General features: G+C 39.7%; 1 long non-coding RNA gene across 1 annotated transcript in view; it reads left to right on the top strand.

The window, feature by feature from the left end:
• The window catches only part of LOC132823731 (uncharacterized), an 83,243-nt gene extending 71,467 nt beyond the window's left edge, over positions 1-11,776 (top strand). The window contains exons 2-3 of the long non-coding RNA XR_009645579.1: positions 10,817-10,924; positions 11,555-11,776. This is a non-coding gene — a long non-coding RNA (uncharacterized LOC132823731). The remainder of the gene's footprint in view (positions 1-10,816; positions 10,925-11,554) is intronic.
• The last annotated feature ends 11,796 nt before the right edge of the window (positions 11,777-23,572 follow it).

Consider the following 23,572-nt stretch of genomic DNA (forward strand, 5'->3'; position numbering starts at 1 on the left):
TTTAGGAAGCAAATTCCAGAGCTGGCGGCCTTGGTAGCAGACATAAAGCTGCTACTCATACAGCAATTAAAAACAGATATACACAGGAGGCCAAATCAGAGGAACACACTTACCTCAGAGTTGTGAGGCTGAAGGAATATACAGCCGTAAGGAGAGTGAGGCCTGAGAAAGTCTTGACAATAGGTATGAGTCTGTTAACACTGATATGTTTCTTAACCAGGAATCAATGTAGCTCAAAGAGTACGGGGGGGGGGGGGGGGGGGGGGGGGGGGGTGTAGGTGAGTGGGGGTTGGTACAAGTTAGCAGATGGGCAATAGTTTTGAATGTCATCAAAGGGATAGAGCATGGATGGCCAGTCAGGTATTTTGGAATAGTCAAGTCTAGATATACCTTGAGGTATGAATAAGGGGTTTAGCAGCTGGTTAGCTAAATAGAAACAGAAATAGATGGTATCACTGAGTTGGAAACACATGGTTGTAGTGAAGGCATGGAAATGTGATCAGAAGCTCATGATGGGGTCAAATATAACATAGAAGGCTGTGGACAGTCTGGTTCAATGTCAATTTCTCAGAAGGAAGACAAAAACAGCAGCTAGGGAAAGGAATTTGTGGAGACTGAAGACAAGGGGTTCAGTCTCCCTAATGTTCATTAAGAGGAAATTTCTGCTAAACACTGGATGTGGGCAAGCAGTCTGACACCTTAGAAACAGTGGCAGGGTCAATAAATATGGTGGGGTGGTAGACCTGGATGTGTGCATGTGGAAAATGGCACTGTTAAAGAATGTTCTGTGCAAGCATCAGTATGTAGATGAGAAATAGAAGGAAGCTAAAGATAAATTCTTGCAAAACACCAGAGGAATGGCAAGACAAACCAATACAAATGATTTTACTGGCTGTGACTTATAGATACAAGGGTAGGCAAATGCAATCCTACACAATTTGATGTGAGTGAAGAGGTACTTCTATTCACAAACATCAGATCAGATCCAATCCAGCCAATCAGTAACAACCAGTCTACACTCAATCACCAGAAAAGTAATAGAAGATGTTGCTGCTAGCGATTTTAAGAAACAATTATGCATTAATAACCTGCTCACTCACTTATACCCAGTTTGGGTTCCTCCAAGAACACCCAACTCTCAGTCTCATTACAACCTATGTCCAAATTTGGATAAAAGAGCTGAAGTCTAAAACTAAGTGAAAGTACCTACCCTTAGCATGAAGGGAGCTGTTGACTGAAATAACATTAGTAAAATTGAAGGTGATGAGAATTTTCAGAAAACTGTTCAAGGACCAGAGCCATACCCAGTAGTAGTTGTTGGAGGCCAATTGTTTCAGTCTTAGGACATCACTACAGGAATTCTTCTAGGCACTGCCTAGGCAAAAGGTTTATAACTCTTTTACAATGACTTGCCTTTCACCATCGGTTCAGAAGTACCTGTACAGGTATACACTGACAATTACACTGGTTATTTTCATTTCCAATTCTTCAAACAATAAGGCAGTGTTTCACAGAGCAAGACCGGGTCAATATGCACTTTGTGGATAATTACCAAATGACATTTATGTCACACACATCTGCGAGGCAATGACAATATCCTAGAAGAGGAAATCGAAGTAAGATTCTTCCACCAACAACAAAAGAGGAAATCACTACTGACCAGTGACTTTGCTGGAAGAGACACATAAATCTCATGGATACAAGGGCAAAAAAAGGCTGGAAATTTGGCAGTGGTGACAGCACACAAGGCAGTTGACATCAGACATGGCAAAAACTGCCCACTTGATTAACATCCTTTGACCAATTACAGCCATTCCATCTAGAATCAGTGTATTACATGTGGAGAGCACACCTTTTTCAAGGTGAGATGCAGCAGCAGGGTTTCTTTTTTGACCAGTCAAAGACCTGAAACTGTTCTTGCTAACAATACTTTTGGAAAACTTTCACCAAACTGACTGCAGTGTCTTGGCAAGATAGCTCGAGGGCAGTTAAGGGTGTGGGATAAATGTTGGTTTTACCAGCAATATAAACACTCAGTCAACAAATAAGTGTGATTAACCATGTCAAAGGTTGAAGACAGGTTCGAAAGAGGTAGGAAGGCTAGTTTAGCAAATATGGACCAAATATTTGCTTTTTAGTTTTAAACTGGTGTGGCTACAAACTGTGACAGGTTTTAATACTGCTAGGAAGAAATGGTTTCTCCTGGCAGGTGGATTGTTCAGCAGGAGGTGCAGATTTAAAATGATTATTAAAAAGTTTTATTCTTCCAGCACTGTGTTATGATGATCTGGGGAAATGCATTGTATAGATGGATTGTGGTAACAAATTCAACAGTAACATTGAATGGAGAAAGTGCAGTGGAATGAGACTAATGGATAACGCTTTCAGAAATTTCAGCAAATTGCAATCTAGCATCTGTAGTTTCTGCAGCAAGGTGCATCAAAAGTATGTGTTAAACTCACCAAAGAGCTGGCCCACACAGCCCCTTCTATATGTTGCAGGCCTCCACCTATTACATTTAAAATAGTGATGGAAAAAGATAGACCAGATCTAAAAGTTGAAATTCTAAATTGGAGAAAGGCCAATTTTGATGGTAATAGGCAAGAACTTTTGAAAGCTGATTGGGGACAGATGTTTGCAGGTAAAGGGACGGCTGGAAAATGGGAAGCCTTCAGAAATGAGATAACGAGAATCCATAGAAAGTATATTCCTGTTAGGGTGAAAGAAAAGGCTGATAGATATAGGGAATGCTGGATGACTAAAGAAATTGAGGGCTTGGTTAAGAAAACGAAGGAAGCATATATTAGGTATAGACAGGATAGATCGAGTGAATCCTTAGAAGTGTATAAAGGAAGTAGGAGCATACTTAAGAGGGAAATCAGGAGGGCAAAAAGGGGACATGAGATAGCTTTGGCAAATAGAATTAAGGAGAATCCAAACGTTTTACAAATACATTAAAGACAAAAGGGTAACTAAGGAGAGAATAGGGTCCCTCAAAGATCAGCAAGGCAGCCTTTGTGAGGAGCCGCAGAAAATGGGGGAGATACTAAACGAGTATTTTGCATCAGTATTTACTGTGGAAAAGGATATGGAAGTTATAGAATGTAGGGAAATAGATGGTGACATCTTGTAAGATGCCCATATTACAAAGGAGGAAGTGCTGGATGTCTTGAAATCATAAAAGTGGATAAATCCCCAGGACCTGACCAGGTGTACCCTAGAATGTATGGCTCAGTGGTTAGCACTACTGCCTCACAGTGCCAGGGACCCGGGTTCAATTCCCGCCTCGGGAAACTGTCTGTATGGAGTTTGCACATTCTCCCCATGTCTCCGTGGGTTTCCTCCAGGTGCTCCGGTTTCCTCCTACAGTCAAAGATGCGCAGGTTAGGCGAATTGGCCATGCTAAATTGTCCATAGTGTTAGGTGTAGGGGAATGGCTCTGGGTGGATTGCTCTTTGTAGGGTTGGTGTGGACTAGTTGGATGAATGGCCTGTTTCCAACTGTAGGGAATCTAAAAAGAACTCTGTGAGAAGCTAGAGAAGTGATTGCTGGGCCTCTTGCTGAGATATTTGTATCATCGATAGTCACAGGTGAGGTGCTGGAAGACTGGAAGTTGGCTAACATGGTGCCACTGTTTAAGAAGGGTGGTAAGGACAAGCCAGGGAACTAAAGACCAGTGAGCCTGATGTTGGTGGTGGGCAATCTTGAGGGACAGGATGTATATGTATTTGGAAAGGCAAGGACCGATTAGGGATAGTCAATATGGCTTTGTGTGTGGGAAATCATGGCTCAAAAACTTGATTGAGTTTTTTGAAGAAGTAACAAAGAGGATTGATGAGGGCAGAGCGATAGATGTGATCTATGTGGACTTCAGTAAGGTGTTCGACAAGGTTTCCCATGGGAGACTGATTAGCAAGGTTAGATCTCATGGAATACAGGGAGAACTAGCCATTTGGACACTGAACTGGCTCAAAGATAGAAGACAGAGGGCAGTGGTGGAGGGTTGCTTTTTAGAATGGAGGCCTGTGACCAGTGGAGCGCCAAAAAGCTTGGTGCTGGGACCTCTACTTTATGTCATTTACATAAAAGACTTGGATGTGAGCATAAGAGGTACAGTTAGTAAGTTTGCAGATGACACCAAAATTGGAGGTGTAGTGGACAACTAAAAGGGTTACCTCAGATTACAACAGGATCTGGACCAGATGGGCCAATGGGCTGAGAAGTGGCAGATGGAGTTTAATTCAGATAAATACGAGGTGCTGCATTTTGGGAAAGTAAATCTTAGCGGGACTTATAAACTTAATGGTAAGGTCCAAGGGAATGTTGCTGAACAAAGAGAACTTGGAGTTCAGATTCATAGCTCCTTGAAAGTGGAGTCACAGGTAGATAGGATAGTGAAGAAGGCGTTTGGTATGCTTTCTTTTATTGGTCAGAGTATTGAGTACAGGAGTTGGGAGGTCATGTTGTGGCTGCACAGGATATTGGTTAGGCCACTGTTGGAATTTGTGTGCAATTCTGGTCTCCTTCCTATCGGAAAGATGTTGTAAAACTTGAAAGGGTTCAGAAAAGATTTACAAGGATGTTGCCAGGGTTGGAAAATTTGAGCTATCGGCAGAGGCTGAATAGGCTTGGGCTGTTTTCCCTGGAGTGTCGGAGGCTGAGGGGTGACCTTATAGAGGTTTACAAAATTATGAGGGGCGTGGATAAGGTAAATAGGCAAAGTCTTTTACCTGGGGTCGGGGAGTCCAGAACTAGAGTGCATAGGTTTAGGGTGAGAGGGGAAAGATATAAAAGAGACCTATGGGGCAAGAGGAATCATATAAATCAAGAGGGTGAGAGGCATGGTTGTGATTGGCAAACCGTTGTTCTTTCTGATCTTAGGTAGGAGATTGGATGATAAAATAAGGTACACCATGAGTGTGCTGTTGTATTTAATCCATGATGTGTCCACAGATATTTAGTCAGCCTAATTCAGACAATCCCCACTATACCACCGTCTCCCAAATGCTATGTCATCACTTATTTGTTTCAAACATTTATTCAATTTTAAATTCAAAGATGCAGAGCTCTAACTCAACTCTGTCCTATAGTGTAGTAAAACAGTTTGTTCTCCAGTGGCAAGCTGAATAATGATATTTCTCCTAAATATTTTCTCACTTTTCTCAGGACAAATTTTAAATCAATGCTCCTTGCCAACACCTCCTCAGCCATTGAAAATAGACTTTTCCCTTTCCCTCAATACGTTTTAAACTTCTATTATGTTTCTTCTTAACCTTCTGTGCTTTATTGCGACTGAGTCAATACCTTCATAATGACAGTTTCTGATCCCTGGCACCATTGTTGTGGATCCACACTCACATTTTCTGTAGCTTTAATACAATCTGATGCTGGAACCTGCACACATCACCTCAACTATGGTTTACATCAACATTTTTTTGCAAGTTTATCATTGCCTATTAACCCTTGCACTAAAGAAAATGATCAAAAAATACAACACCTAGTAGTAACATTTAAAGCATCTATTTGACATGAAACTTATAATGTGCCGCACAATAAAATCAACATAATTCAATACAACTAAAATCACACACTAAGTCAACTTAAAATGTGGAAATGGGAGACAGTCATCATTCTAAAAACATATTGCAATTTAAAGCTAGTCACCTTAAAGTCAGGCCTCATGTGGTTACAGTTGTTACCTGTATCATGACAAAGTACCTGGGCAATACTGAGTGCTCATACTTGGTCTTGACAGTGGTTTGCGACTTCAGTGAGCTCACAGCAAAGCATGCTAGTGAGAGCTCTGTTCCAGGTGAGAGTAGGATGACCTTATCTTATATACAGTTAATGTAATTAATTTATTTTTGCCTGAACAGACATTGGTAATATTTAGCTTTAGTGACTATATGCATCACTTGAGATTTATCAAAATTATGGGATGATCAAAATTACATTTCTTGCTTATTGAAGAATGATGCACAATTTTCAATTCTCTTTGTGCATTTCAAAATGAGCATTTGATCTGCCATTCACTTTATTGTCATTCTCTTTCTCTCATAAAATAATGGGAGCACTTAAGTATTATCATATTGGCTATGCTTCTATTCTCTACAATTTTGTATGCTGAACTGAGAAAAGTCTATGATGTCCCAGATATCTCTCTCCTTGTTAAATTGACCATTTGTTTGATTTTTAGTACAAAGAAATGAAGGAATATGATGAGATCATGATATTTTAAGTCAATATTTATTAAAAAATCAATCTTGATGAAAATCTGCCCATCCCTCTAATTAGATGAGGCAACTAGAGGTTGATGTTTAATTGCAAAAGTAATTACATGGAGCAGATAGCCAGTGACATTTGATTATCTAGTTGATTGATTAAAAAGCCTACCTCATGGAACAGATTGTCAGCTATGGGATTCGAGACAATAGAGCAAATAAAAAAGTTGTCCTGTTAGCAATCATGAATTTCAAGGATGAAATTAAAGCAACTAAACACCTTCCAATCTTTTTAACCATAGACATACAAATGCAGTGCTGCATGACTGGGATACAGAATAGGCTTAGCTTTAGGTGATTCAGGGATGATGAAGAGTTTGAAATGGAAAGGCAGCTGGAAACCAAAATTAAAGAAAAAGTTAGAGGAAAAGAGAAGAGGTTTCTCAAACTATATTAATTCATATTAAAGATAAAAGTCTTTGGCTTTATTTTTCCATGTGCTCTTAATATCAATCCCTACATCGCCTCCTCTACTTTTCTAGTTACTCATTTTTGCTACTTCCTCCTCTGCCTTCTCATTAATCAAATAACTCAAGATCTTATTAATTAGGCAAGGTCTGTCTGCTGTCCATTGTGTTAAGTTTCAAGAAGGTGTATTAGTGGCCATTTGTTGACAGTGTCCAATTATCTCAACCATTGTGTGTTTCATTTGGACAGATATAAGGAGCAAATGAATGCTGTTGCCACCGGACATGCGAGGATTGATGTCAAAAAATAAAAAAAAACTAGTCTACATCACTGAAAGACACTTAGATACATCTGCTTTTGAAAACAAATACTGTTTATGTATAAAAGGGTTGAAATCCTGCAGATAAATTTAGTTTCAAATATTATTTGCCTTTTAGATGTACATACTCTGGATTAAGTTGCACAGGCCCCAGGCTTCTAAAACTACCATAGCCTCCAAAATGTTTGTAAATTGTATCATATGTGCTGTTTTTGCAGGCTGTTTGCTTTGCAGATAAACACAAAGCAGCAGGACTTATTAAATTTTGATGAAGTTTACCAAATTTGCAGGATCAGTAGGGTGGGCCCAACAGGGAGGCTTTCCCACTGCTTCCAGCATGTGATGGTGCTGATCTTACTTAGCATTCTGGGCATATTACACTGCTGAACCCATCCAGTTAATCTCCATAGCAAAGATTAGTTTATTTGATTAAGGTTGTTCCATAGGGACAATCATGGTTACTCCCTAGAAAGCCTCAAGTGTATCTTATTGTAACCTTTTGCGAGCTAAAAGGGTTCAGTGTAGTAATTTTTACTTTGCTTTTATATGATTGAAAAATAAATTGAAAATGAATTTCTGCTAAAGCAAGGGTTTTAAATATGAGGTAAAGGTCAGTACCCTATGGTTTTCTCATTTTATTTTAAGAACAATAATAACACAATTGTGAGTTATGTAAAATCCCATGTTTCTGCCATAGTTTTGTCAATACTGCCAGGCTGTTCCCAAATAAGTACAAGCCTTGTAAGTCAAATGATATATCTATTTTGTATAGGAGAGAGAATTCATTCTAAAAGACTTGGAACTATTCAATTTATACAATATAACAATTTTCATTTGATGAAGGTGTTCCCATCCAAGATGATACAAGTTAATCACAAAATACGTCAACTGCAACCAGCACTTCTAATTTCATCTACAAAATGACCAGCATAATAATAAGAAACTCTCATAAGTGATGCCACCTATCATGGGGTCATTGTAAATTGCAGATATTCTGGGCAAAATCTTCCTAAGCCCTGAATTACATGGGCATGGCAAGTCAGTTGGGAAAACTTGATGGGATTGGTTAAAATGAGATTTGCGACATTGAGACACAAAATGTCTGATTTTCCACCCACGATATTACCTGTAAGACAAGAAATTAGTGAGTAACGTGGCCTATTTGCATGCAGGAACATTCTTTATTTCTTAATCTCGCTCCATTTATATGTCGTTTGCTATTTTTACCAAGCAATAGAGAGAGACTAGGTGGTGATAATTCCAATATAAAAGTCTGAGTAAGTACCTAGATGCTTGCTCTTTTGCTCCTCTATAACAGCCAACAATCCCCAATATCAAAGGGCACACCCTACTGGCAGCAAGTGCTTGCATCCTTCATCCATGGAGACTGGCATTAGGCACACACCATCATGGCACACCTCAACTCCAGCATCTGAAGTTTTTTTTCTTTTATTTTACTTAGTATACAGTTCATTACTTTAATAATGTGAAAAGTAGTGCACTATTGAGCACACCAACCTCCTGTATTGGAATGCTGCTGCGAGGCCATTTTGTGGAGAAACACACACACATACAAACACACATACAAACACACACACACACACACACACACACACACACACAGTCCTCCATGTCCCACTCTATGAAAGACTATGCTAAGCTGTTATTTGTGTGTGATGCAAAGTCAGGATGAAGTGGAGCTATTGGAGGCCTAGAATTTATTGTCCTTGATGCGATTTCCTCCAGATGAGTGAAGTCATAGGACACCATCACAGAACTGTGTCATCTGCTGGATCAGGGCTTGTGAACAGAAGGGGTGTGAGGCCTTACTATCAGGTGGCAGGCAAGGCGACAGCTGCATTGTTTTTAAAAGATTTATGTCACGGCTGATCCACTGGACCTGTGTGGGATCTCACATTCTCAACACACAAATGTATCAAGGCTTTTACCAGTGCAATTGTTTCCAGATTATTTTACTTCATCTCATTCTCTGTGATGAGGTTAGTGCTGCTGCCCAGGTGTAGAAACAGCCTCTGAGAAATGTCTCCTCACCTCACTCTGAAATGGCCTAGCGCATTACTCTGAGACTGTGCTCCCTTGTTCTGGACCCATCCAATCACAGAAATCATTATCATGCATCCAGTCTGTCCAGCCCATTCTGCATTTTATATATTTCAATAAGACATCCTCTCCTCTTATGACAAACATGCCATCCCAGGAATCAGTCTGATGAATCCTTGCTGCAGGCTCGCTATGAAAAGTATGTATTTTCTTACAATAAGGAAACCAAACTGCACAAAATGCTCCAAGTGTGGTCTCATCAAGGCTCTAAACGGCTGTACTAAGACTTCCTTGTTTCTGCTCCCCTAAAATCCCTCAGGTGCAGACTGCGATAAGCTGTACACACATTGCATTGAGATAGCCGTTATCATAACATGACAGACTAATAGAAAAAGGTTCCATTCAGTTTATATACAAGTTATCTGTGATCATCTGTAAAACATCTTAGAGGTCTACGCCAAGTACCCTGGAAGCTGCCACAGTGGCTATATCCTTGAGAACTCTTAGGTTCCTGCTTCATCTTAAGGGTGCCTGACAAGGGTGGCTGTTAGGAGATAAAGGAAAATCTACACTCAACGTGGCTAATAACTTAGATGTGCGACCCCCAACTGAGGCTGAATGTAAATAAAATGCAGCCGATTCTTCCACCAGGGGCACCCTGGAGTAGGCAGCAGACCTCCCATTTGGATCAATCTGCGATCGGGGTAAGGGAGTTGTAGAGCAGTAAATTCCAGAATGTGCTGCATAATCTTTGTATGCTGTTCTCTACATAATTGCAGCAAGCAAAGTGTGAATGTGAACGTGCTGAAGAGCTGGGAGAGTGGCTGCAATCTTGGGAGGAAAAAGAGGAGGACATTGAGCAGGAGAACCATCACTTTCCCTTTGATAGAGCAGTGTAGTGTTAGGCGCAACAAGTCAGATAGGGCTAAATTGATACTCGCTTGCAATTGATGTGAATTAGGTGAAGTCATCATTGATTGACTGTTCATATATTGTTTGTAAGGCAAGCAGCTCCTGTTTATGCCTGGCAACAAATGCAGTTCTTTTATTTGTTTCTCCTTCACTTTTCCTTTTCAATTAAAGTTAATGTTAACAACTGTTTGAAGGTTTTCCAGCATGTGATGTTTCTACATTGAACAATGGCTATTGTTATAGAGTCATAGAGATGTACTGCACAGAAACAGACCCAACGGTCCAACTTGAACATGCCAATCAGATATCCCAACCCCCAATCTAGCCCTACCTGCCAGCACCCGGCCCACATCCCTCCAAACCCTTCCTCTTCATATCCCCATCCAAGTAACTTTTAATTGTTGCAATTGTACTAGCCTCCACCACTTCCTCTGGCAGCTCATTCCATTCACATACCACCCTCTGCATGAAAAAGTTGCCCATTAGGTCTCTTTTATATCTTTCCCCTCTCACCCTGAACCTATGCCATCTAGTTCTGGACTCCCCCACCCCAGGGAAAATATTTCGTTTATTTATATTATACAGGATGCTAGAGAAAGAGTAGTACTCCTTCAGACACGGTTCTGACATGGTAAGGCATTAAGGATGGGTGACCTCTGTCACTTCATTCTTTTAGCTGCAGTTATTACAACGGTAAATCTGACGGGTGGTGATATAAAGAGGCAATACAGTTATGATTGTGAGTTTTTATTTCCAATGAAATATCAATTGTGCCACGTTTGTACCCTCAATAGCTTTTCCTTTTCATTCTCTTCCATTACATGTACTATGAAAGGACACTTACAGTGGCAGTAATCGATCTGGAGCACAGCTGAGTTCTAAACATAGTGCTGAGGGTGGAAATACCTGAACCTCCTGGCAGGGATGAATACTTCTGTCATTGGTGAGTGTACAAGGAATGAGAGTGGCTCTATCGAGTGCATACATAGTATGGTAAACAGCAGGGAATTGTACGAGAAAACTTGTTAGAGCTTACAGAGAGAAACTCTTCATGAATCTCCCTGAAATTGACAGTCAATTTTTTATCTAAGTCATCCCTTTGTGTTATTATCTGAAGTCATCTCCATATGAAAAACAAACCCTTCAAACAACACCATTCCACATTTCAACAAATAAAAAAACACCCACAGAAATATAGACACAAAACCTAATTTCAACCTAACCAACAAAAACACGGTCATCTAAACAACACGCTTGACGTATCAGGCTCTCATGCCTATGTTGAAGAAGATAAGAAATATGAGTAGCAAGCAGACCATACAACACATGTAGCATCATTCAATACGATCTTGGCTGGTCTTTAGATTCATCTCCACTTTCCTGCCAGCTTCCCACATCCCTTAATTCCCCGAGACACCAAAAGCCTAGCCATCTCAGCCTTAACTTTATTCAATTATGAAGCATCCACAACCCTTTGCAGACAGGACTCCAAAAACTCACAACACTTCGAGTGAAAAGTTTCTTCTCATCTTGGTTCTAAATACTTAACTTGAAATTATGTCCTATGTTCCAGATTCTCTTGCAAGGAGTAACAATCTATCAGTGGATACCCTGGAAAGCTCCGTCAGAACTGCGAACGTTCAAATGAGGTCAGCTGTCATTGTTCTAAATGCCAGAGAGTACAGACTCATTTGCTCAGTCTCTCATCATAGGCCATCTCTCTCATCCCATGGACCAATTTAATGTTACAACAGAGGCTGAAGGAGTGCATTGTTGCTCTTGTCCCATTACTCCAAAGGTCACAGCCTACTATAAAAATATTACCAGGTCCCTAATGACCAATTAAATACCTTATCTATATCAGATTTTAAACAACTATGGGTTTATTATCAAAACAGAACTAATTCAGTAAAGATGCAACAATTGTTTAACATAAAACTCAGTATGACAGACGTTTAAGTGCTTATCCTTCACAATACTCCCAAAACACACACAAACACATTCACTCTCTTCAGGAAAAGCATTTAAAAAATTCTCCTTAGAGCTTAGCTTTCTGGGGAAAAAAAAACATCTTGGCCAAAGGGCTATTCTTGAAGGCATATGAATGACATGCAGGATATTCCAGAGTCTGTTGTTGGATGTTCTTGCACATATGGGGTCATGTCACAAATCATTGACACTGCAGATCTGTCTCTGGTTCTCTCTTAAGTCTTGCAAACACAGCTTAATCAGGAAATTCATTCTCTCAATTATTATTCCAAAAGAAAGAGAGTTTCATCCTGAACTGATGGAAAGGGTTTTCTTCGCAGAAGTAAGAGAGCTCAGCTGGGCAGCTTGTTCTTGATGAGCTTTTTTTCAGCTCAGTTGGGTTCAAAGCAGGCTTCTTCCAACTGAACCAAATAAAACAAGGCAGTCGCTGTTCAAAGCAGCCTCAACAGAGATTGCAGCAAAACAAACATGTCATGTGAATTTGAGGAACGTTGTTTTAAAAAATCTCCAATGTGCATAGTTAACTTTCAGTGATTTATTTAAAAAGAAAATACATCAGATATGTCCAAATAGATATATACATGAAAGAAACTCCCTTTTCCACAATCCTTCAAAGTCAAGTTCTCCAAGGGATATTAAAATTACAGTGCCTACACAACACATGTACATCCTACTTTAAATAAAAAGGTAAAGTTTCCATAGTCCTACTGAATCAGAGGGCTGCTCTTTCATTTTAGAGAGAGAGAGAGAGAGAGAGAGAGAGAGAAATGACCGGTAGTGTTTTAACATGAGGGTCATCATGCCTCAGATGAGGAGATTAAAAAAAGCAGTAACCTCCTCACGGTAACTTTTTTAAATATGGAGTCCAAAATGCACATTGTAGTCCAACTATGGTTTCATCAAAACCTTGAACAATTGTAGCAAGACCTGTTTATTCTTACACTTTAATCGTCTTCCAATAAAGGTCAATGTGCCATTTATCTTCTGAATTGCTTGTTAAATACAATGGTAGTCTTCTGTGTTCCTTTCATCTTTCTAGTTTTCTGTATTTTTGATTGTGAACTGAATTGGGTAAAGGACTGGTTTAAATTCTAAGGATTCTCTAAGGATTGCTGCACTTTTAAAATCAAATAACTTGACACTGATTGTAAGTGCTGTTTACACAGCTGCTTGTTCAAGCAGGACTGGAAGCCTAGTTTGCAGATAATCTGGAACCAATGGCTGGTTATGAAGAGAGATTTGACTGGCCACAAATTGGCATTTGGATGCATACCAGTTATTGAAAACAAAGGCCTCCTACCTGCCAACAACTATATAGTTGGCTCCCAGTATTTCCTGAAGAAGGGCTCATGCCCGAAACATCGATTCTCCTGCTCTTTGGATGCTGCCTGACTTGCTGCACTTCGCCAGCAACACATTTTCAGCTCCCAGGTAGCTGAACAGTTTAGAGGTGTGAACGTTAGTGCAGGAACAATTGGAGCTCTGGAAGGGATGGAGCTATGTTTAATCTGTGCAGTAAAGACTGAAGAGGGGCAGTTTATTTTTCCCTCAGAAGTTATTGTAAGCTGTGGCTCTTAACAGGAAGCCAGAGACTTTAAAATATGAATTTGCAAGCACATGAAAGTATCTGGAGAGAGAGAGAAAGAGAGACAGAGAGAGATTCGAGGATCAGTAGGTCTTAAAAAAAATCAAATGGACCATTTCAATGAACCTGTGAACAGAGACCACTGAACTGCCTTTGCAATCATTTCATCCACCCAGATTGATTTTGTGTGTGTGTGCGTTAAAATTTTGAATAGTAGAGTACGTCGGTAGTTCATAATTGTTTATGGGCAGTAGTGTCTATTACAAATAAATATACTCGTCTATTGTTTTCTGTCATTTTGGGTCTAGAAGACAGATAAATTGGGGAATTCTGCATACAGTTTAAAATCTTCAATGTTTGTGATTACTCTGGGAATACCGGAGCTTGATTTCCAATGCGCTGGCTTATTGCTGCATAAAAACTTCCAAGTTCCTCTAAACATCAAAATTTCAACATTTCACAAGTTTTGAAAACCATTTTGATTATCAATTCTTATGGCTCAAGTGAATAACCTCACGCTTCCACACTTTATTCTCCAACTACCACCTAGTTGCCTACTCACTTAACCTGTCTATATCTAACTGCAGCTTTCTGGGGTTGGTTAGTGGGGTAGTGATGAGGTTGAGGTGAAGGTGCCTGACAGGAAGCAACCCCTCTTTCCTACCAACCTCAGGCATGCCTGTCTGAGCTCATTTGCAATTTCCCAAAATGGAGAGACCCGATCTATCTCAGATTAAATACAAGTGGCGATACAATGTAGTTTAAAACGACCACTTAAGAGTTTTGACTGACTTCCTGAGGAAAGAACATTCTCAGTTCTTCCTGTCTTGGACTTAAGTGGAGTGGGAGTGAGTCTCGAAGATGACAAATCTTCAATGTTGGGCTTTCCCTTTCCCTTATACATCCTCCTCCACCTCCATAGAGTTATAGAGTAATAGAGAAGTACAGCATGGAAAGAGACCCTTTGGTCCAACCCGTCCATGCTGACCAGATATCCCAACCCAATCTAGTCCCACCTTCCAGCACCCGGCCCATATCTCTCCAAACCCTTCCTATTCATATACCCATCCAAATGCCTCTTAAATGTTGCAATTGTACAAGCCTCCATCACTTCCTCTGGCAGATCATTCCATACATGTACCACCCTCTGCCCCTTAGGTCTCTTTTATATCTTTCCCCTCTCACGTTAAACCTATGCCCTCTAGTTCTGGACTCCCCTACCCCAGAAAAAAAGACTTTGCCTATTTATCCTATCCATGCCCCTCATAATTTTGTAAACCTCTATAAGGTCACCCCTCTGCCTCCGATGCTCAGGGAAAACAGCCTCAGCCTGCTCAGCCTTCCCCTATAGCTCAAATCCTCCAGCCCTGGTAACATCCTTGTACATCTTTTCTGAACCCTTTCAAGTTTCACAACATCTTTCCGATAGGAAGGCGACCAGAATTGCATGCAATATTCCAACAGTGGCCTAACCAATGTCCTGTACAGCCGCAACATGACCTCCCAACTCCTGTACTCAACACTCTGACCAATAAAGGAAAGCATACCAAACACCATCTTCACTATCCTATCTACCTGCGACTCCACTTTCAAGGAGTTATGAACCTGCACTCCAAGGTCTCTTTGTTCAGCAACACTCCCTAGGACCTTACCATTAAATGTATTAGTCCTGCTAAAATTTGCTTTCCCAAAATGCAGCACCTTGCATTTATCTGAATTAAACTCCATCTGCCACTTCTCAGCCCATTGGCTCATCTGGTCAAGATCCTGTTGTAATCTGAGGTAACCCTCTTCGCTGTCCACTATACCTCTAATTTTGGTACCATCTGCAACCTTACTAACTGTACCTCTTATGCTCGCATCCAAATCTTTTATGCAAATGATGGAAAGTAGTGGACCCAGCACCGATCCTTGTGGCACTCCACTGGTCACAGGCCTCCAGTCTGAAAAACAACCTTCCACCACCACCCTCTGTCTTCTATCTTTGAGCCAGTTCTGTATCCAAATAGCTAGTTCTCCCTGTATTCCATGAGATCTAATCTTGTTCAACAGTCTCCCATGGGCAACCTTGTTGAACGCCTTACTGGTTCATATAGATCACATCAACCGCTCTGCCCTCATCAATCCTCTTTGTTACTTCTTCAAAAAACTCAATCAAGTTTGTGAGACATGATTTCCCACGCACAACGCCATGTTGACTATCCCTAATCAGTCCTTGCCTTTCCAAATACATGTACATCCTGTCCCTCAGGATTCCCTCAAACAACCTGCCCACCACCAAGGTCAGGCTCACCAGACTATAGTTCCCTGGCTTATCTTTACTGCCCTTCTTAAACAGTGGCGCCACATTTGCCAACCTCCAGTTTTCCGGCACCTCACTAGTGACTATTGATGATACAACTATCTCAGCAAAAGGCTCAGCAATCACTTCTCTGACTTCCCACTGAGTTCTCAGGTACACCTGATCAGGTTCTGGGGATTTATCCACCTTTACCAGTTTCAAGACATCCAGCACATCCTCCTCTGTAACCTGGACATTTTGCAAGATGTCACCATCTATTTCCCTACAGTCTATAACTTCCATATCCTTTTCCACAGTAAATACTGATGCAAAGTATTCATTTAGTGTCTCCCCCATTTTCTGTGGCTCCACACAAATGCCGCCTGCTGATCTTTGAGGGGCTCTATTCTCTCTAGTCCTGGGGGAATCACTAAATTGCATTCATCATAACTATACTTTCCAAATTCCCAGTCATTGCTTTTGTAATGCTACCATATAAACAAGAAATATTACCACAAAAAGTTAATTTAACCAGATTTTTTTGTTTTTGCACCTTGCTCTTTGGAAATTACATGTTATATTTTTACATAACATTTGAAACAATTTCATGCAACTTTGAATAGTGAATGCAATTTCTTGCATGCAAGTTATTTTGAAAATTTTGCTATCTAAGCAAATGTTATTTTTACAGTATTCACACGATTAAATGATTCATAACTATTCAAAAGCAGTTTCCTGAAATGAATAAGCAAATGTGCAGTGTCTTCCAGCAACAGAATATCAAAATGCAGAATATGAAACTTGATGATAGTCTGAATTTCAATTAAGTAGGAAGCAATTGAAACATTACATATTTTGAAATTTATAGAAATTATAACATGGAAAAACAAGTAAATAATTCTAATCATATTCTGGGGAACGTCTTGGAGTAGACTTTGACTGGAGACCAACAAGTGGAATCATAAGGTTAAGGAGGGAGCACGCAATGAAGCATGCAATGGTGGGTGAGCAAGTGGAGGCTGTTGCAGAGGTGAAGCAATATTTTGAATATGGGCTTAAGCCTGGCATTTCTCTGCTTCTTACCCATTAAGCTACCTTCAGATGTGGATGCTTAAAAATGAACAGGGGACATCAAAGTTTCTTGCACTAGACATCAGAGAAATGATACGTTCATCACATTGATATTAGGGGTAGTGGGTGAATTTGTCCCTGAAAGCATCCAAAATGTAAAACACCCAAGAAACAGGAGAAAGGCCATTCCCCTGTGAGAGAGACAAAATCAGTGAAGAGTGGCTCTTCCTACCACAGGTTCAGTCTGTCTCATAATCTTTCAATTGTAGGCTGTTTCCTCCACTAGTGAGCCTGTCACCAACAAATGTGGGAGAGAATCAGTTTGTAATTGGAGGATCAGCTGATATGGTAAGATTGAGAATGTTGCTGTTGGTCAGACCTGGGGTCTGGAATTTGCTATTGTCTAAGAGTGGGGATTGGGGTGAGGTGAGTCAGGTCTGAGGATTGAGGTTGACAGGGTTTGGGAGATACTGTCATGCTTTCTGCCACAAGCTTTTCGGGAGGAGGGAGCTGCAGGAGAGGCTGCACGGGAGGATAAGAGAGAGGCTGCATGGGAGGCAGGGAGCAAGAATGAGGTTGCAAAGACCTCTAACCCAGTAAATAAAGGAATACTCAGCTCACAGAAAGACTTGAAATCCCGAGATAAGTAACGTCTTCAAAATGAATATGGGATTGTTACCTAAGGTTTGCCTAAGTTTCGGAGTTACTTTGTGGATGAGAGTGTTTGTGAAATTGAAAAAGTCAATTCCTGAGTAGAGGAAATTAATTAAGCTCTCAATGAGTTTGGAGATAAGAAAATTGATCTGGACTGAGAAAAGGAAACCATAATAGCATTTAATGAAATCCACTGACATTCAATTTTTAAAAAAGCATTTTAACTAGAAACAAAAAAAACCTAAACAATATTTTGAAGATAAACTAATGGTACTTAAAGAGAAGGACTATTATTGAGGAGGAACTTATCTATTTAAATATCCCTCTGTTTTTTCTAAACAAATACTACATGAAAATGGACAGCTGGTAAGGTTAGTACAGTAGTCTATTTTGTGGGCACCTAACTTAAATTAAACTGAAATAACACAGATATGATTCAATGTAAATTAAGTTGAAATGCATTAGTATGCCAATTGCATTACATCGTTATTCTCCAATGAAGACAATGTTATTTTGAATGATCCCTTTTCACAAACATTAATTGAATAGTGAATCGTTGGAATAGATGGCTGATGTGCAATGAACTTGGATTCAGTATCTTTCTTCAAGAAAGAGTAAGGTCTGCTTCTTTCAAAGGTGATGACCTCCCCACAAAAGGGTAATGTAAATCAGAGCAAATGCAGTCTCCTACTTTAGCTCACCTGATGCATGGAACCTAAGTTTTGATGTTCTTTCATGTTAGCTGGAAGATGTTACTCTGGGTGGAGGGAGCATATGTATCATGATGAACAAGGTATTATAACTGGGTGTGACAGGGTGGGTTGACCAATAGATCTTTTTCTGTTATTTTCTTGTGTTCATACATTAATTTCATTATTTAAATGCAGACAGTTGTAATCATTTGCAGTATTTCATGTTATGTGACATTTGAAATCTGTCTTGACCCTACTTCAACACTTAGCACTCCAACAGTACAAGACTGTCCTCAAGGATATAGAAATTTAAATTTGAAGTCATGAGGAAGAGTTGATTCTTTGAATGTATTAATGATCAGTCCTCGTGTCTCAAATGTAGGTTATGATTGTCCTGTCAATGTTAAACAACTTAAGAGTATAAAAGGTAAAATTTCCTTTCACTATACAGTTGGAATCAAAAGTTCTATCAAAAGCATCTGTGAAAGGAAGTTGAAAGTTTATTCTAAACTATTGCGGACAGTGAAATATTTAAAAAAAACACTATTTTTAAAATAAAGAAATCTACTGAAACAGTCAGAAATCACATGACACTAGGTTATAATCCAACAAGTTTATTTGAAATGAAAGCAACCGGAGACTGCTCCTTCATCTGATAAAGGAGCAGCGCTCCTAAAGCTTTCGATTTCAAATAAATCTGTTGGGCTATAAGTTGGTGCCGTGTGACTTCTGACTTTGTCCACCCCAGTCCAATCCCACCACCTCCATATCATGGCTGCTGAAACAAAATAATTATGTTCTGCAATGGAGAGATGTTGATCAAAATGTTAGAATTTTTTTGACATCAGCATGTTAACTTGGTTGGAGCACATTCTGAACATAATTTAAATCAAAGATTAAAAATACATGTTTTAATGTACTACGTTGATCAATATTTACACTCTTGACCTGACGGATAAACACAAAATGTTGTAACTGAACAAAAGATTAATTCCTCGAGTAATATTTTGTAGACATCTTACTATTCACAAGAGTTTCAGTCACAGTCTTTCTAATTATGTATTTTGACATCATCAGTAAATTGACCTTCTATTGTCTTGCACAATTTATGTAGACATAAATGTGCATGCGATGCATTCCTTTGAATCAACCACAATTAGGTTGATTTGATAAAACATAAACCATGTATATCACATCTTTCCTGGAAAGTGTAATGGTTTGTTCTTTAATTGTCCAATTAGCTATTTCTCAACCTTGCTTGATTGCAGTGTATCTGCCCCTTCAGTTAAAATGTTCATTGTGACTTGTCACTTGTTAGTAAATGGCATGATTGTTTAATGACATCATTACACTGGACAGCAGAGTAAATAAAACCTCCTGATATCACAAAGCACTTTCAAAACATGGAAATTTACCATATATTTTATTTGGTTCAGCTCAAGAATATGAAAAGAAAAACAAATGTGAACTGAAACTTCTGAGCTATAAAAATGGTAAACATTTGCTCCTTGGGTTGCAGAAATAAATTGAGTCTATTTGTGCTTTCAACCATCAACTTTGTTTGCCATAACACATTCTCAATCATTCCTGTAACACCTGGGGTAACATCCCATTGAATATCTCTGTAAAATAATAGATGGTTGGCATATAGCTACTACTGATCCTTAATAATCATAGAGGCAATATGTGAATGAAAACTCATAATTTATTTCTTAACATTTTAAATATAAATATACACACAAGAGGAAGATTTTCATAAGCGACAGCCAATGTGTGGTTAACAGTGGATCCATTATGTTCTTGGTGCACAAATACATTGGATATGTGTCCCAAATTCCTGCAGTGCTTGTCCTAACTTACATAGCACAACTCCAAAGAAACAGAGCAAACTCTCGAAATCCAAACATTTAATTTTTTTAGATTGTTGAGATTATTTATTGTTGTGCCCCAGAAGTAGTTGCTACAGTTCCTATTTCCAACAGGCAATCATAATTTGGAGGTGCAATGGAAACACTGTTATCAAAATATTCTGCAATATCAAATTGGGAGATATGGTAAACTGCTGAGAAGAACCTGTGAAGTGTAGAATGTTTATGAATTAATCGATCTATAATGATTGCAGTGTACAAATTTGGTGCTTCGTCTTCATTTGTCCAATCGTAACATTGGTTTGAATGGAGCCAGCTCTTTGTTTGCGCATCTAGCAGGGTGTCTAACAGCATTTGCACAAGGCATGAAATACAGAGAATCTGCTCTTCCTCATGGTGGTCTCACTTTAAAGTGAAGCTGCACCAGATCACACGAGACTGCATGTGGTTCAAACTCTTGAAGGGAAATAGAGTATCTGTTCATGGAAAATGTCCCTCGTTAATACATAAGTAGAAATATGTCATGGCTCCACAGCACAATATGAGGCACATAAGCACTACTTTCAGAAAGGAATGGGAACAGGTAGTCATACAAGTAAACTTCAAGGGTTGGCCCTCAAGGACCTGGCAGCAGTGCTACACAAAATCTAATGGTCTTATGTGGACAGTAAAATTCTGTGAATGCATGTTCATGTGGCATCACTCAATGTTCGATGTACCACAGGCTCATTATGTGGCCATCAGCCCCTGGCTTTCATGGCTTGTGTGTACCATTCAGATAATTCACCTCACCTTCGCACATATTCCAAAGATGGCAGCTGACTGCAAAATCTTACACTTTATGCATACCTTTAACTATTCAACTAATTTCGGGTAAAATATCCAAACACAATGCTAGAGATCTCCCTCTCACCTGCAAGACTAGGAAGCCCACATAGAAACAGAACAGAATTGGTGGAGGAGAAGGCCAATGGCAACTCTTAAACTCTTTATGGGAACTAATCTTCCATGTCATGGACATAGCTGCAGAGAGTCCATGGTACTTGGTGGTGTTAGGAACAGGGAAAAAGATAATATGCCTGAGTCTTGTGCCCCAAATCTCTTTCATCTTGACATGATGAGCAGTTGCAGAAGGTATGAGCATGGGTGTTTGGTTTTCCAAATCAACCCTTTCCTCACATCAACTTACCTTTTTCTGAGTTCTAGTTTTTAGGTACCATAAATCTGCTCTTTGTCTCAGAAAATTTACCATGGGGAAAGACAACAATACCACATTGATCTGTGATTTTCAGTCAACAGCTCAGATAATGGCCCTACATGTATCTTAGAGGTTACTATAGAATTGGAATCTGCAGCGAGGTCAGAGGCAAAGAGGTTTGTGTGTAAACTTGCCAGAGGGTGAAGTTGCAATTAAGTTCAGTTACAGGGGATTCAGGTGAAGACTTCAATGGATGGCTGGCATACAGGGGAATGTTAATGAGGATACACATTGCGATTCTGGGTAAAATTGATGGTCTACTTGACAATTTCCTTTTACTGTCAAGGCAAATGGAAGAGTCAGGCTCTAACTTGACGGACACCACACCAAGTTTGCTTTGCTTTCTCTACAGCCTCTGGTCGATCTCTCTGCTGTGTTGCAGATTTAGAGACTTTTTTTATTTCAAAAATATATTTTATTCATAAAAAACTTTACATATACATAGTTACAAACAGTTCAGTTCTGTACAGTAGCATATCAAAGAAACAAACAAACACTGGAATTGGACTCTATCCAAACAAACCAATGGCATCTCTTACTTGAACCAGACAATATTTACGTGCATTTAATGCACCAGAAGAGTCTGATGACTGAACAAATCTTCAATTAACTTTGGCAGGAAGACCTTAGACAGTGCTTTCTCCCCACTGTATCTTGGTGGCAGCTGCCCCAAGCTTTAGTGTGTCCCTCAGCATGCAGCCATGGGCCTTGGCATGTGCCAGTCGGCAACATTCAGCCGAGGTCAGCTCTTTGTTCTGGAAGAGCAACAGGTTTCAGATTCAGAGACACTCCAACTGCAGCCTCAGTTTCTTTGAACAGGTCACCAAATCATCTGGCCTCTTGGTACTGCAACACTCTCTAAATAACAGAGCTGAATATTTGTGCAAAAGCTAGCTAGCTATTCCAGTACAGCTACAACACTAGCAATGTGGAAACAAGGAAAATTGCCCAGGGATGCCCTATCTGCAAAAATTAGGAACTGGCCAAATACTGTCTTTAGTATTCCTTTGATCATAACAAAATGCTGAAAGGGATTGTCCATTGTTCTACAATGCAGCATCTACTCAGCAATAATCTGCTCACTGATATTCAGCTTGAATTCCACCAGAGTTTCTGAAGTCCTGATCTCATTACAGCCCTGATCCATGGACAAAATAACTGATTTGCAGAGGTCAGTTGCCAGTGATTGTTCATGACATCAAGGCTTCCTTTGATTTAGTGTGACATAAAGGAGCCTAAGCAGAACTGGAGTCCGTGGTTATCCAGGAAAGCTCCACTCACTGTGGAGTTACACCCAACCTAAAGAAAGGTAGTTGTGGCTGTTGAAGGTCAATCATTTCAGCTACAGGATATAACTACATAAGTTCCTCACAGTAGTGTTCTTGACCCACCATCTTCAATGCTTCATTAATAATCTTCCCTCCTAAGGTGAGAAGCCAGAATGTTTGCTGCTGATTACCCAATGCCCAGCACCAATTGCAACTCCCCAGCTACTGAAGTAACTTTGGGTATCTAATAAAATGATTTAAAAAGGATTAAGAGATGAAATAGTGAAAAAAAGTTATTTGTTGCTTTTTTCTGATGTTAACAACTCTTTCAAAAGTTGCATTTTTGTTCTATCCATGCTATCATGGAGATTATAAAACATTGAAAACATTCCAGTTTTCCCTCAAGTCACATCACTGTCTGTACAAACTGCAAGTTAGTGTTTGAAATCTGCAAACACATGGTACAAGTCTTCAAAACCTTTAGGACCCAAATGTAAGCCTCTGAAATTCTCCAAGAATTCTTCCAACCACTTGCCAGAACTTCAGCAGTCAGCACAGAAAATCAAGACAGCCCCTGTGGAAATTTAGCATCCAATTACTATTTTGTATTCCTGCTGTATGCTGCTATAACACTTCCTAAAATAGAGCACACTATTTTTGGCACTCATTGAAAAGCATATAAAATTTATTCATTACAGCATTCTCCTGCTGCAGTACATTTTGCTATTTCATAAATGGTGTGCCTGAAAATGCATGGAGATTTCATTCTTACCTTTTCATTAATCAGTGGGAGATCAGCCAAACTCCCCACTGAACAAGATAGGCAGAGTTCTGATAGATCCTGATGTTTCTGTCAGTGTATGATCTGATCTGGAGATGGCAGAACTTCTATAAAGTCAAGTAAATTAACGGGGCCAGTGGAAAG

Source organism: Hemiscyllium ocellatum, chromosome 17 (assembly GCF_020745735.1).
Source record: "Hemiscyllium ocellatum isolate sHemOce1 chromosome 17, sHemOce1.pat.X.cur, whole genome shotgun sequence".
In the NCBI taxonomy this organism is placed as follows: Eukaryota; Metazoa; Chordata; class Chondrichthyes; order Orectolobiformes; family Hemiscylliidae; genus Hemiscyllium; species Hemiscyllium ocellatum.